This window comes from Ursus arctos, unplaced genomic scaffold (genome assembly GCF_023065955.2).
Source record: "Ursus arctos isolate Adak ecotype North America unplaced genomic scaffold, UrsArc2.0 scaffold_10, whole genome shotgun sequence".
Taxonomy (NCBI): domain Eukaryota; kingdom Metazoa; phylum Chordata; class Mammalia; order Carnivora; family Ursidae; genus Ursus; species Ursus arctos.
The window spans coordinates 29631928-29644934 of record NW_026622764.1 but is presented as its reverse complement, the minus strand read 5'-3'; the positions used below and the strand labels follow the sequence as shown (position 1 = coordinate 29644934).

The following is a 13007-nucleotide window of genomic DNA, read 5'->3' as shown; positions in this document are numbered from 1 at the left end:
TGCTCACTGCAGTAAGGGAGACCACACACCATGAGGAACCACGTCCATCTCAGTTAAGAGGATGTCAAAAAGAACTTAAGTCAGGTATCAGGCTGGGGTTAGGTGACTTTGGGGGAAGTTTCAGGGAGTAAAGCTTTGCTCAGGATTGGATACTTTCAGGAAGCAGGAGGAACTCTGTAATTCTAGAATCCTGTTCTAGATAGGAGAGGAGTACAAAGGCAGGCTAGAGCTGTGATTGGTAAAGAAGCAGTGCTCACTCACAGCAGGCAGGATAAGGGAGTGTTGGGTATTCCTGTGGTTTGCGCAGTGACCTTGTTTTGGTTGTGTGTGGACAAGATTGCAGAGCCGTCTTGTTTTGTGTCTCTCTTCTGCATGGTCACAAAGCGGCCTCGCCTGACGGTACTCTGGGAGCTTCTTGTTCAACAGGACGGCAGTGAGGCCTGGCGGTCAGGTTCAGGCCAGCTCCTAGCAACAGCAATGCCCAGCTGACAATGCCAGGCCAGGTCCGAGCTGGCGGGGGCTGCTTTTCTCTTTCTCAACTTAAACCTTTCCTTCTGCGCCCGTAAAATACAGGCCTGGGACAATGAAGTTTGCGATATATCAATTAGGTCATTGGCATTGAGTTGCCATTCAGATGGAGTGTCTAAGAAACTAATTAGCATATAATTGTAAGGGAATAGTGTTGTCCTTTAACAAAAATGAGATAGATCAGTCCCTGAATCAACAAGCTACACATTATACAGCAGTGGGCATCCCTTCAAAAAGAACAAAATCCCTTTTAGCATTCTTCCTCGGCACAGAGACTACAAAATCATTTTTCATGTTGTCCAAATGCACCTAAAAGTTTTCTTAGTGTCCACTGAGTCTTTCCCAGCCAAAAAAGGAAAGAGATCATGGAGGCCAAGCGAACATTGAGATTTTAGTTGAGGGGATTTCCCAGTGGCAAATACAGTGGAAAGAGTGGAATTAGATTCTCTTTGTCTAAGCAGTGGCTAGACCACACTGCACGCATGACCTTGAGCTTGTCGCTTAAATTTCTATAAAACAGACATAATAATTTTACCTGCCATCAAAGGTTAAAGATAATTGAGATAAAAAATAAGAAAACACTCTATATTCTCTAAAAGCATTCTGAATACTGGTCATATTGTTACTACATATATAAAATACTGTGCTATTGATTTAAATGCATCACTGATGTATTAGAAATAAGGATAATGAGGGGCACCTAAGTGGCCTAATCAGTTAAGTGTCTGACTCTTGATGTCAGCTCAGGTCATGATCTCAGGTTTGTGAGATGGAGGCCCCCTGGGGCTCTGTGCTTGGTGGGGAGTCTGCTGGAGATTCTCTCTCTCTTTTCTCTGCTCCTCCCCTCAACCCCAGCTTGCACACTCTCTCTCTAAAGTAAATAAATAAATCTTTAAAAAAATAAATAAGGAAAATGATGTAAAAAATAAACTGATCATATTAGGACATCCCTTTAAATCAGGCATAGAATGTTTTGATTTCTAAAAATCCTCTAAAATTCAAGTCAAGTTTATATAAGATGTTTACCTCAGGAAAGTTAAAAAGATTCTCTGAGAGCCATCTCATCTACTATCTAACTGGCTCAAAGCCATTAATGTGAAATAAATGACCCACGGTATCATATTGATTTATTATTTCATCTTGTAAAAAAATATTCCAGTCCTTAGGGCTCTGAGGGCATGTAATTTTCAAAGAAGAATAAATAGTGAGACTAACTCGAAATTAAAGGCACAGAAAATGGCTACATTCTGTGAAAGCGGGTTAAATAAGTAGTTTAATCGATATGCATGTATAAACAGAGAATTGCAAGTAGGAGTCTCTCCCTGGCTTTTAAGGTGTAAAATCTTAAGGAAGAAAAGAAACAGCTCAATGAATAGATGACAGATTTAAAAGAACACGTGATGAGCAAGGGTCGAAACGAAATTCACTGGGCTGTCTTGAGGAAGAAAAAAGAGAACACGTGGAGACAACACACAGTGGAGCCTGGGACAAGAGGCTGCACTGTGAAGGGACCATGGAGACTGAAGTCAAGTCAGGGTGCAAAGATGGCCCAGCCTCCACCCAGCAACCCAGGCCATTGTTAACACCCAGAAGCACCAGAGATATGGTCAGAGCCCATAAACCAGCCCATCTCCCGGTGCCTGCACCAAAGAGCTATACCAGCTATCCTCTCCATTGGAGTTCAGCGAGGACTTTCCTTTGGCTGACCAGCCAGCATAAGTGACATGCATCAGAGCCCCAAGACTCTGCTTGGTCTCTATCAACCTGACTTTTGTGGAAAATCCCCTTGTCCTAAGGAATTCACAAGCCCCAGGTCTGTATGGGGATGTGAAGCATGACACCAGGTGAAGTGGTCAGAGTGCTTGTTAACTGACACTGAACAGACCCAACCTAAGATCCCCCTCTCTGGGTAAATATGTATGCAGAGTTAATGAGAAAAAAGGATGCCTGGGTGGCTCAGCGGGTCAACTGTCTGCCTTTGGCTCAGGTCATGATCCCAGGGTCCTGGGATCGAGTCCTGCAACAGGCTCCAAGCTCAGTGGGGAGCCTGCTTCTCTCTCTGCCTGCCACTCCCCTTGCTTATGCTCTCTCTCTCTCTCTGGCAAATAAATAAATAAAATCTTAAAAAAAAAAAAAGTTAATGAAAAAAAAAAAACAGAATTCCCATTCTCTTCCACATATCCTTGAGGATTCCAAACTTCCAAGATGTCCATTAGACCAAAGAGATTACCACACCATACACACATTTATAATCCTTACTGAGCCTCTTGGTTAAAAAAGTCAAGTGTTATTTGGAGTAGTCTTTCAATCAGCATTTGTCAAGAATGAATTTTTGTGGACGGATACACATTTCGTGGACTGTCCCATGCTTACTCTGCCATTCCTCACTGCACATCATCAACACAGTTTAGAGACTTGCCCCTGCTGCAGAGTGAGCACTAAGTAGTCTATGCCAAGAATGGAACTCTCTTCACCCATACAAGCATCTGGAAGCCCTCCCAAGCCAACAGCTCATGCCACTTCCCAGGAAACAGCCATCAGCTCAGGAACAGGTGTGTGACTCGAGTCAGGCCAAAGAGCCATCAGGGGCAAGTCTGCAGGGAGGGTCACAGGTAGAAATGCTTTCTCGCTCTTCTGCCAAAATTTTTGAGAAAACAGAGAGCTTCATTTGTTACTGGCAGAACATTCATGACTGTCAGGGATCCAGCTTTAGCATGGAGCCTATGCTGTGAACTTTGTCATTTGTGAATTTTGTCATTTCAGACAAAATGAAAAAAATCTGGATCCTTAATTGCACCCCAGGCTGCTGGATCAACCTATCCCGAAGCCAGCCCTGCTTCTGCTAAGTCCTCCGATACATTTCCTCAACATTCAAGCCAGTTAAGTTTCTGTTACTTGTGACCAAAAACAACCGAATTGATACATACGGGCTATGAGCTAGTTTAAGGAAATACTTTATTTGTGGCTCTAGAGGCCAAGATATTTCCTAAACATAGAGTCAGTTTTCACCTGAAAATGTACCCTGTTCTGGCATTCTCCTAGGTAATGGCTTCTCCCTAAGATTAGAAACCAAAAAGAAATAGAAGGCTTCAGGAGGGGATCAGAGTTAAAACACCCTTTCTTGGCCCTGTAGCAAAGGGACCGTGTGAATAAAAGCATTTTCTGGAAACAGAAGTGAAATGCAACTGGGAAGCTGGGAAATGAGGCATCTGGCTAAGGTGTTCTTTCTGGAGCAACGATCAGGTCAGCCACAGCAGGAAAACCCTAATACTGTAAATACTGGCTGTAATTTTCTGCCTAGAACTTCTGTATTTTATACCTGTGTTTACTGTTAGTACTTTAAAAAGTCCTTTTTGAAAGCTCTAGTCCATCTCTGCTGTTCTACAAGAAAATCAAAGTCCCTTTAAGGGATTGAATGTATCCCTAATGGTAACAGGAATTAAAGTGAGAAGACTCTAAGAGAAAAGTTAGACAACTGGATGCTGACTATGCCCCTTTGGAGATTCTCTTCCAGAGCTTGACCCAAGAGGTCCTAGGTTTTATTTTACTGATGAGCAGCACGTCCCTTCGTGCCTTTGTGGTGACCTAGTGGTTATGTTGGATTATAAATGGACCAGACTCAGCATCTAGATCATCGGAGCAGTCACACTGGTGACAGGTGCATAGTCCCTGTGTGGTGCTGTCTCACTTCAGGAATACCCAGGGTAACAAGAGTTGCTGTCCAGGGTGCTCATAAAATCCTCCAGTACCATGAACACCCAGTCTGCCAGGTGAACTCGTTTCCTTCCATGAGGCACCCATGAGGCTCATGCAGCTTGAAAGCGGGAGATTCTCTGAATCGGTACCAGCACACCACTTTCTAGACATTACGACCCTGCCCATCCATTTTAGAGGACCTTGCAGATTCTCATTTCAACAGAAAATCAATATATGGAAAGTAAGTCACGTATCAGCACAATCAGCAGTGCACAAAGCAGAGACTAGTAAAGTAAGCATTTTTTTTTTTTTTTTTTTTTTTTTTACTATTTGGAGTAAAAAATAAGGTATGGCAATTTTTTTTCTCTCGATTGCTCAGCAAAAGAAAATGCCATTTTAGGATGTCTGCCTTTACTGGCTGGTTGTAGATCCATTTGACTTTAATTGCCTTTTTTGGAGCAATTTTAATCTATTACATGAACGCACCTGGCTTACTTACTAAAAAAGCTGTAGTACCTTTTCATCAGGAAAACGACAAAGTTCCTGAAAGAAACCAACCGAAGAAACAAAATACCATGCAAATTACAATGTAATTAATGTTTTTTAACTTGGTTGGCTTTTCTGCATGTCTCCAAGCAACTGCACACATTATCAGTTGCGCCTTCTGTAATTTTAGTTCAGAGTGACAAAACTATTTCTATATTCTAAATCAACTTTAAAAATTAGCTTACTGTCTCACTTTTGCAATTTATTTCAATCCCAAATATATCTTTTATTTGGGCTCTTTAAAAAATTATGCCATGCTTTGAAATATTCAATCTTTGCTCTCAAGTTTTAGTCTGTGGCTATATTTTTGTTGTTTTGAAGTTAGAAATCACTCAAGAGAGACACAGCGGCATTCTCCCTTCGAATGGCTCAGCTATGTACTGTATTTGAACGTTATCAATATTGTATAATGTTTTCGAGTTCTTTTGAAAATAGAAAGTCCAAAACATCAAAAGGAAATCTCTTAGATATGCACCACACACCACTCCTTTGGTTAAAAATCGAAAGCTAATCTTTGGAGCAGGAATTTGTAGAGACACCAAATCTCTGCTTTTGGTTATTACTATTTTCATTATTGCTCAGTAATTGGTTTGTAGGGCAGTAAAATATAGGACACCATGAGACCCATTTTCAGCACAGCAAGCAGTTGCAGCGTTTTACCATGCAACTTGCAGTAGCCTCACTGTGCAATGAGAAATACATTTCCCCCATTACGCTGAAGTCACTGCCAGTCGGACTGCACTCAGAATACAGTAAACCTGAGACCAATAGGCTACACCACCTCTAGTTGGACAGGTAAAGCACAGAGGGCATGGAAGATTTGACAGAAATCAGTCAATTTGCACAAGGGATACCACCTAAGCGAAATCATTTAAGTCCTAGTGTGGGTCTAGGAATGACTCTTCTCCATGGTCAAATTAATTATATAATTGTCAGATACTGTTTGCAAGTGTAGGCAGTGCTGTTTGCATAAGGTGCAAATGACTGTGATTCAGATACCTGATATTTCTGAGTTACCAACGTTGCTAAAATGGTCTGTGAAGAGTGGATGAGTAGTTTACTTCCCTGATACTTCTAAGGCCATTGTATGACAACTAATAAATACAGCCAACAGAGTCATTGGTTCCATCTCATTCCTTGAGGAATACAGACTTGAGGTATGCATTCACACATCCATTTATTTTTCCCACAAACATATAGTGGGATGGAATGAACAAGGCAGTGTTCTAGGAACTGAGGATAATCAGAAGAAGAGGCAGACACTGAGCCCTGAGCACATTCTCCGACAGCTGTCCACAGGAGGTATGACATGAGCCAGGTACCTGTCCGTTCCGTTTCTACAGCAATCACAGCATGACCTTCAGAGCCAGACAGACCTGGAGCACAATCTGGGCTCAACTCGCAAATACTTACCACTTGTGTGCTTTTGGGCAAGTCAATTAATTTCTCTGAGACTTGGTTCTCTTACATGTAAAAAAAGGGAATGGTAATATCTTCCTTATGGAGATTTTTAGGATTCAGATAATCTGGGAAAATACCAAGGCAAGTGCTCAAATAAACAGTTCTTATTCAAATGATGACAATGACAACAAGGATGATGATGATGGTAGTGATGACAAGTCTTAAATGGGGAAGGGAGATAATTATTAGACCTTTAAACAGCTAGAGTTGACCACTATCCTCTATGTGTAACTTGAAGGATATCAGAAAAATCCTTGCACTTACCACCAATGGAAATACACCCCATCTTAAAGCCTGCCCTTTAGGGATTCATGCCTTTGAATTAGGACTTGTACCTGTTAAAATACAAAGGGAAGAAAAAACATGAGGAGATATTTTCAGTCATTAACATCTTAGGATGAATTATTTCATTATATCCTAAATGGAGGACCTACTTGAAAAGGTTTTCATTTGTAGATAAGAGGAAGATAGGTCCAGAGTACAGGGCATTGTTATCATGCATATATGGGATCTGCACAGTCAAGAGTATGAAGACCTATCCCATATGGTCAAGAAAGACAAAGGGAAGGGGCGCCTGGGTGGCTCAGTCAGTTAAGTGTCTGCCTTTGGCTCAGGTCATGATCTCAGGGTCCTGAGATCGAGCGCCACATTGGGCGCCCTGCTCAACAGGGTGCCTGCTTCTGCCTTTCCCTCTGCCTGCTGCTCCCCCTGCTTGTGCTCTGTGTGTGTATATGTGTCAAATAAATAAATAAAATCTTTCAAAAGAAAGAAAATAAAGAGAAAGGGACAAGGAGAAATGGCAGCAGGTGGGAAGATGGGAAATTTTTAAATAATAGCTAACATGTGACTATTCTTATGACTGTTCTAAAGACTTTGCACATGTCTCATGTGGTGCTCACAATAATCTCGTTAGGTACAACTATTCATACTCCCAGTTTACAGCTGAGGAATTTGAAGCAAATCAATGTTGAGTAACTTCCCCAAGATGTACAGGTAATGTGAGCGGAAAAAGCTAGGATCCATACATCCTGACTTCAGAGTCTCCTCTTAATGACTGTCCCCAAAAAGCTCTTTCAGCTCTTCAGTCACATGACTGGTTTGAACTTTATGACATTTAGCCAATGTCTTGGTTAGAGTTCTCCCAAGAAACAGAACGAATAGTGTATATATAGGTATATTTAAAAGGATTTATTATAAAGTATTGGCTCACATGATTATGGGGGCTGAGAAGCCCCAAGATCTGCCATCTGCCAGCTGGAGGACCAGGAAAGTCGGTGGTGTAGGTCCAGCGCAAACCCGAAGCCTCAGAACCTAGGGAGCCAATGGTGCAAAGTGTCAGTCCAAATCCAAAGGCCCAAGAGCCAGGAGCACCAATGTCTGAGAACAGGAGAAGATGGTTGTCCCAGCTTAAGCAGAGAGCAAATCTGCCCTTCCACTCTGCCCTTGAGTTCTACTCAGGCACTCACTAGATGGGCTACTGCCCGCCAGCACTGCCGAGGGCCATCTTCTTCGCTTAGGCAAATGCTAATCTACTACTGAAACACCCTCAGACACTCATCTTCTCTACGCAAATGTTAATGTATTATTGAAACACCCTCATAGACCCATCTAGAAGTAATGTTTTACCGGTTATCTGGGCATCCCTGAGCCCAGTTAAGTTGACACATAAATTAAACCATCTCAGCCAAGATTCTCAAAGCTCTTGGTATGTTTAAGTCCACCCTCTGAATCAATGGGAAGGCCCATTTTTATATCAAGAATTTCTGAGCATACAACACAAGGGGGGAAAGTAGAAATAAGACCAAAGGATTCTTGTGCCCCAATGCTTTTATGGAGAATGTTTGAAGAGAGTACAATATGGGCTGACCTACAGGCAAGGCATTTTGGAAGCTCTTTATAAGGAAGGGACAATTGCTTCCCTTTGAGCACAGCTGTTAGAGTGTAGTAAAGAGAGCTTTTTTTTTTTTTTTTTTTTTTTTTTGAGACAAGGCCAGACATTGATACTTAACAAAACAGGGCTCCTATATCCATCTCTTTGGTAATAGATGGAGTAGGGACACTACAACCCTTACTTTCTGGCATTAAGTGCAGCTGTGGTTGTATTTGACACTGGCAGCCCAAACCTTGCAGAAATTTCTATGATGCAGGAGTTTGGGAACATGGGCAGGGGGTGGAGGGACAGGGAGCATGTGAAATTTCTCAGCTGAAAACAGGGGCAGCTGAGGAACATCTTGTGGTGTGGGGATTGAATCTCTTGTTCCCACTTTATGGTAGTTCTCAGCGGGCTGGCCTGAATTAAGAGTAAAATGAATTCCTCACCCTGGAGACCAAGATGTCCTTTATAGTTTCCGGCGTTAGCTTGGGACAACTTCTAAGTCTTATTACCAATGTTCTTCTTTGCCTTCTAAGCTCAGCTGGCAGAGACAGGATGTTAGCTCCCCTACTGAGGAGGATTATGGAATGAAAGACAGGGATCAAAATGTGGGAGAGGCCTTTTTCCTCCCCACAGACCAATGTTATCTTTTAATTTTCATCAGTGTTATGACTGGAGGAGGGTATAAAATCAAGAAAAAGAATAGAGGAAGCTGGCACTTCTAAAATGACTTCCAGACCCATTAAAACATCAAAGCCAAAATATTCCCCTAGGAATGATAACAGTTTAAAGGAAGACATTTCAAGAAATGTTTTTCTTCATATTCACAAAACCTAAGCTCCCCATCTCCATAGTATTCTGTTTTTATATGTTTTAGCAGCTTATAATGACTTCAAAGAAAAAGTAAAATTATGAGCATATATTGTTTTCACATTGCATTTTAGATTATATATATTTATTATGAGTCTATACATTTAGATTTTATATATAATAGATTATATATGTTATATATTATATTACATATATATAATATATGTAATCTAAAACACAATCCTTAATCATTCACTATCACTCTAGTCTTATCCAGTGGGGACAGAATAAAAGTTGAAGTTGCCATGCATATTAAAATAGATCAAGAACATTTCTACAGGACTATTCTTTATGGAAATATTTTTTATTGTTATAAAAATGTTTCTAACCACTGGAACTCAAAAAGGTGCACAGATACAGAAAAAGCTATAAAAGGTTTTGAGGACCTACAGTTAAGAAGAAATCCACCTCTAGAAAAACATACACCTCTTTTTAAGTGTATAGCTCTGCATGAATCCCTTTCAAATAGAAAGAGCACAATGATACAGTAAAAATCAAGCCTGATTTTAATCAACTTTTTAATGCATAGTAAGGTTAATAGGATAAGCAGTTTTAAGCTCTGGTAGACTTATGAATACTTCCCCGACGTTTTTACATTAGAAAGCCTAGTCATCGGACATCTCGACTTCGTGGGGAGAGTTTGCTCTTCAAAGTTTGCTGCAGCTTTCACAGGAATGGGGGTGTAAATATCTCTTGTCTGCCAGTATCTCCTAGCAAGAGTGGGAGGGTTTCATCCTCTCCAAGGATCCATTTGTGCCCCCTGCAGCAGGCAGTGGGAGCTGCCAAAATAGATTCCTTCTTCTAAGGGCTAATTGAGACTAGAAATCATGACGCAAGCCAAGGGGTCAGGAGTATAATTAGCGTTACTGTCCCCGGATAGACACATACAGGTCAGACCATGTGTACTGATTGGTCATGCAAGAAATATGGTCACCATATGTTCAGATTTCTATGTTTTCCTAATTCTATTTCCTCCCCACCTTTCTTTAGCAGTTTATGGTTCCTTTTCATTGACAAATTGCCAATTCTTAATTTATAAAACAGACTAAATGTAAAGTCACCATAGTGAGGAAACCAAAATAAAGAAAAAAAAGCCAAAAGAAATAATTGATCAAAATATTTCCCATCACAGTGATATGACCTGTTTTCAACCTTTGAGTACCTAGAACATTCAAGGGGAGCAAACACTACTCAGAGGTGGCCGGACTACAATAATCTATGTTTTACATCTGTGTGGCTGAGGTGGGGCATGAGGGAGGGATACTTGTTCAATTTACAAACAAGTCAGCTTCCTAAAACAAGTGCAAAGGAACTGATAGGTTATTGAGCATTTTTAGAGAGCACATTTTCTTACTCTGGCTTTATCAAAACAAAAAGAAAACATCTTGAATTAGAAAACCCCAGGAAACTCCCCAATCTGTCCTAGTATCAAAATGTCTAAATAGGATCTTATGAAAGTAGTAAGCAAGTACCTTTCATTTGATGTTCCTTCAACTCCGTAGATACTTAGAGCTCTCTCCCAGACGGTCCTGTTAAATCTGCCATCAGCTAGAGGCCCAGGCCCTAAGGCCAAGTCACTGCCCTAATTGAAGATAACAAGATTCTCTGTTCAAGATTAAGTACTTGCTTATTCTGACTTGCTAAAACTTCATTTATTTGTCCAAACCCCAACTCCCCTAATTGAAGATAGATTTGATCTTACAATAAAAGCAGTTAAATGCTTCCCTTATCATAAGGAATTTTCTCCTTTCCTGTAGTTTACCAATGATAATACCCTACCCAAGAATATTTGCTTAAAAGGAGATGACCAGAATGAGGAAACTGAATATAATTTGCAGACTTGGTTATCTTCCCAAAGAGCTTGGTGCTTGGGATGTGTCCCAAATAAGGGTCATAAGCACTGGAAAGGAATGCTTCCCTCTCCCAGGCTCAATTCCTACCACTAGTCCCCATGACTGGCTGATGGTGTTTTGATTGGTATCAGTCCATCTCTGAGAGTCTACTGGTCTCTGAAGTACTAGTAATGCCAAGGTCTTTGAGCTGCAAAAATAAAGATCAGACCTGACTTCAGTATCTTCACTAAGGCTGGGATACCTTAAAGAAAAGAAGCCTACTGGTGAAGAGCCAGTTGGTCAATAACACACTTTGGCTTCACAGAACAATTTCATCCAAAGGTTAATGAACTATGTTCAATCAACCTTTTATAATCTCTTCCCTCCTTGCTTCACCCTTTCTTCCTTTTACCCTCAAAGCTACTCACCACTCCCCTAACATGCCAAGAAAATTCATATCTCTATCTTTTCCTCAAATTGTTCTTTCTGTCTAGAGTTCCTTATGACTAACTATATCTGAGAAGTAAGCAAAAGAGAGCTTTTTCCAATGGGGGCCAGTCCAGATGGCTAGAAGGAAAGTGGTACCATTAAGTGAATTGAGATGCAGACACAGTGAGGAACAGATCTGGGAGGGAAGGGGATAGTGGAGATAATAAACTTGGGGACTTGTTGTGTCTTTAAAGTATCTATAAAACATTCCAGAAGAGAGCTATGTAGGAAATAATTCAGGCAGAGGTTGGACCTCATGATAAATACACGAGAATCATTAAAGTAGTGATGAAGAGATTTCCAAAGGAATGATAGCAGAGGGAGAAAATAAATAAGATGAATGAGGACAGCACCTTGGTAAATGTATGAAAATAGGGCACCAAAAAAATGTAAACAGTATAATAAAATTCCCCCAAAATGAAGAACACAGGGAAATAGGAGAACCAGAAGACTTCTTGGTCACCGAAACCAAAGAAGGATCAATAATGTCAAGTAATATCAAGATGTGAAGCAACAAAAGAAAGGGGGAAAAAAATCATTAGATATGGTCATTAAAAGATTAAATAAACCTTGAGTGGAAGGCAGCCCAGTTAACCCTGGAATGGGACCGCCTGGGTTTGCATCCCAGCTGAAACTCTGTGACCTTGGGCAGATTATTTATTCTTGCCTCCATGTCCACATTTATAAGATGGAGATCGTGATAGCACCTACTTTGGAGAGTTAACAAGAGGATCACGTGAGTGACCAGGTTTAAAGTGCTGAAACCACTGCCTGACATGAGCTCTACAAGGATGTTTGCTGCTTTTATTGATTATTAGAAGATTTCAAGGAGTCAGAAAGCAATACATAGATGGCCAAGAATATTAATCTTTGAAGAAGAGTGGCAATAAATTGAAAGGGAGAAACAGGGCACTATCTTCAGTAGGAAAAGGGAACAGGCACCTTTCTTTTGACTTTCCCCTACAACGGTACTAAAGGTTAAAGAAAAGAATATCAAATTCATGGATAGTTACAACATCAATACTAGCAACATGGAAACTGAAGTTCTTGTCAAATATTGGAAAACACCACCAAAGTCCTCATGGGCATTCCTATCTGACATTTTTAAAACATGGAGGTCAACACTTATTGGTCTGATTTGCTTAAGGTGTATTTTTATTTCCACCAACTCTGTGATTATTTACCTTGGTTAATCAAGTAACTATCAAGTATAATCCTTTCTCATTGCCTCTAATATGGTTTCAAGAAGTAATTGTTGCATTATAATAGATTTGTAAATAAAGCAATTCACTCTTTCCAGAGAAACATTACAGAATAACTAATCTAAACAGCACATGTTATTACGTTAAGTAAGAATAAATTATGCTTCCCCAAATAATTTTACCTTAACTCTGGCCATCAATCATCTCATAATTAGTAAACAAAATGATTCTTCTCTTTAATTATGTAAATCCTTACATCTGTGAGTGAGAAGGAGGAAATAAAATCAAGATTTATTATAAGGAATGTAAGGTACTTTTTTAAAATTAAAAATGACTATCGTTTTTAGTTTTCCCAGCATTTGGTGTCTTTCTGCTAATACAGTATTCTGTTGTATTCTTATTCCTTACCCTTACAAAGCTTCCATTCACATCAAAAGTATGTTCAAGACCCTGACCTTGACCATGAAAATTCTCTTTGTCTTTATGATTACATCTGGCAGAACTTAGCTG

At 40.3% G+C, this 13007-nt stretch overlaps 1 long non-coding RNA gene across 1 annotated transcript in view; it reads right to left on the bottom strand.

The window, feature by feature from the left end:
* Positions 1 to 12755, bottom strand: part of LOC130542918 (uncharacterized) — a 38728-nt gene extending 25973 nt beyond the window's left edge. The window contains exons 1-4 of the long non-coding RNA XR_008957831.1: positions 12680 to 12755; positions 10447 to 10556; positions 7442 to 7542; positions 6496 to 6566 (exon numbers count right to left, since the gene is read on the bottom strand). This is a non-coding gene — a long non-coding RNA (uncharacterized LOC130542918). The remainder of the gene's footprint in view (positions 1 to 6495; positions 6567 to 7441; positions 7543 to 10446; positions 10557 to 12679) is intronic.
* Positions 12756 to 13007: the final 252 nt, after the last annotated feature.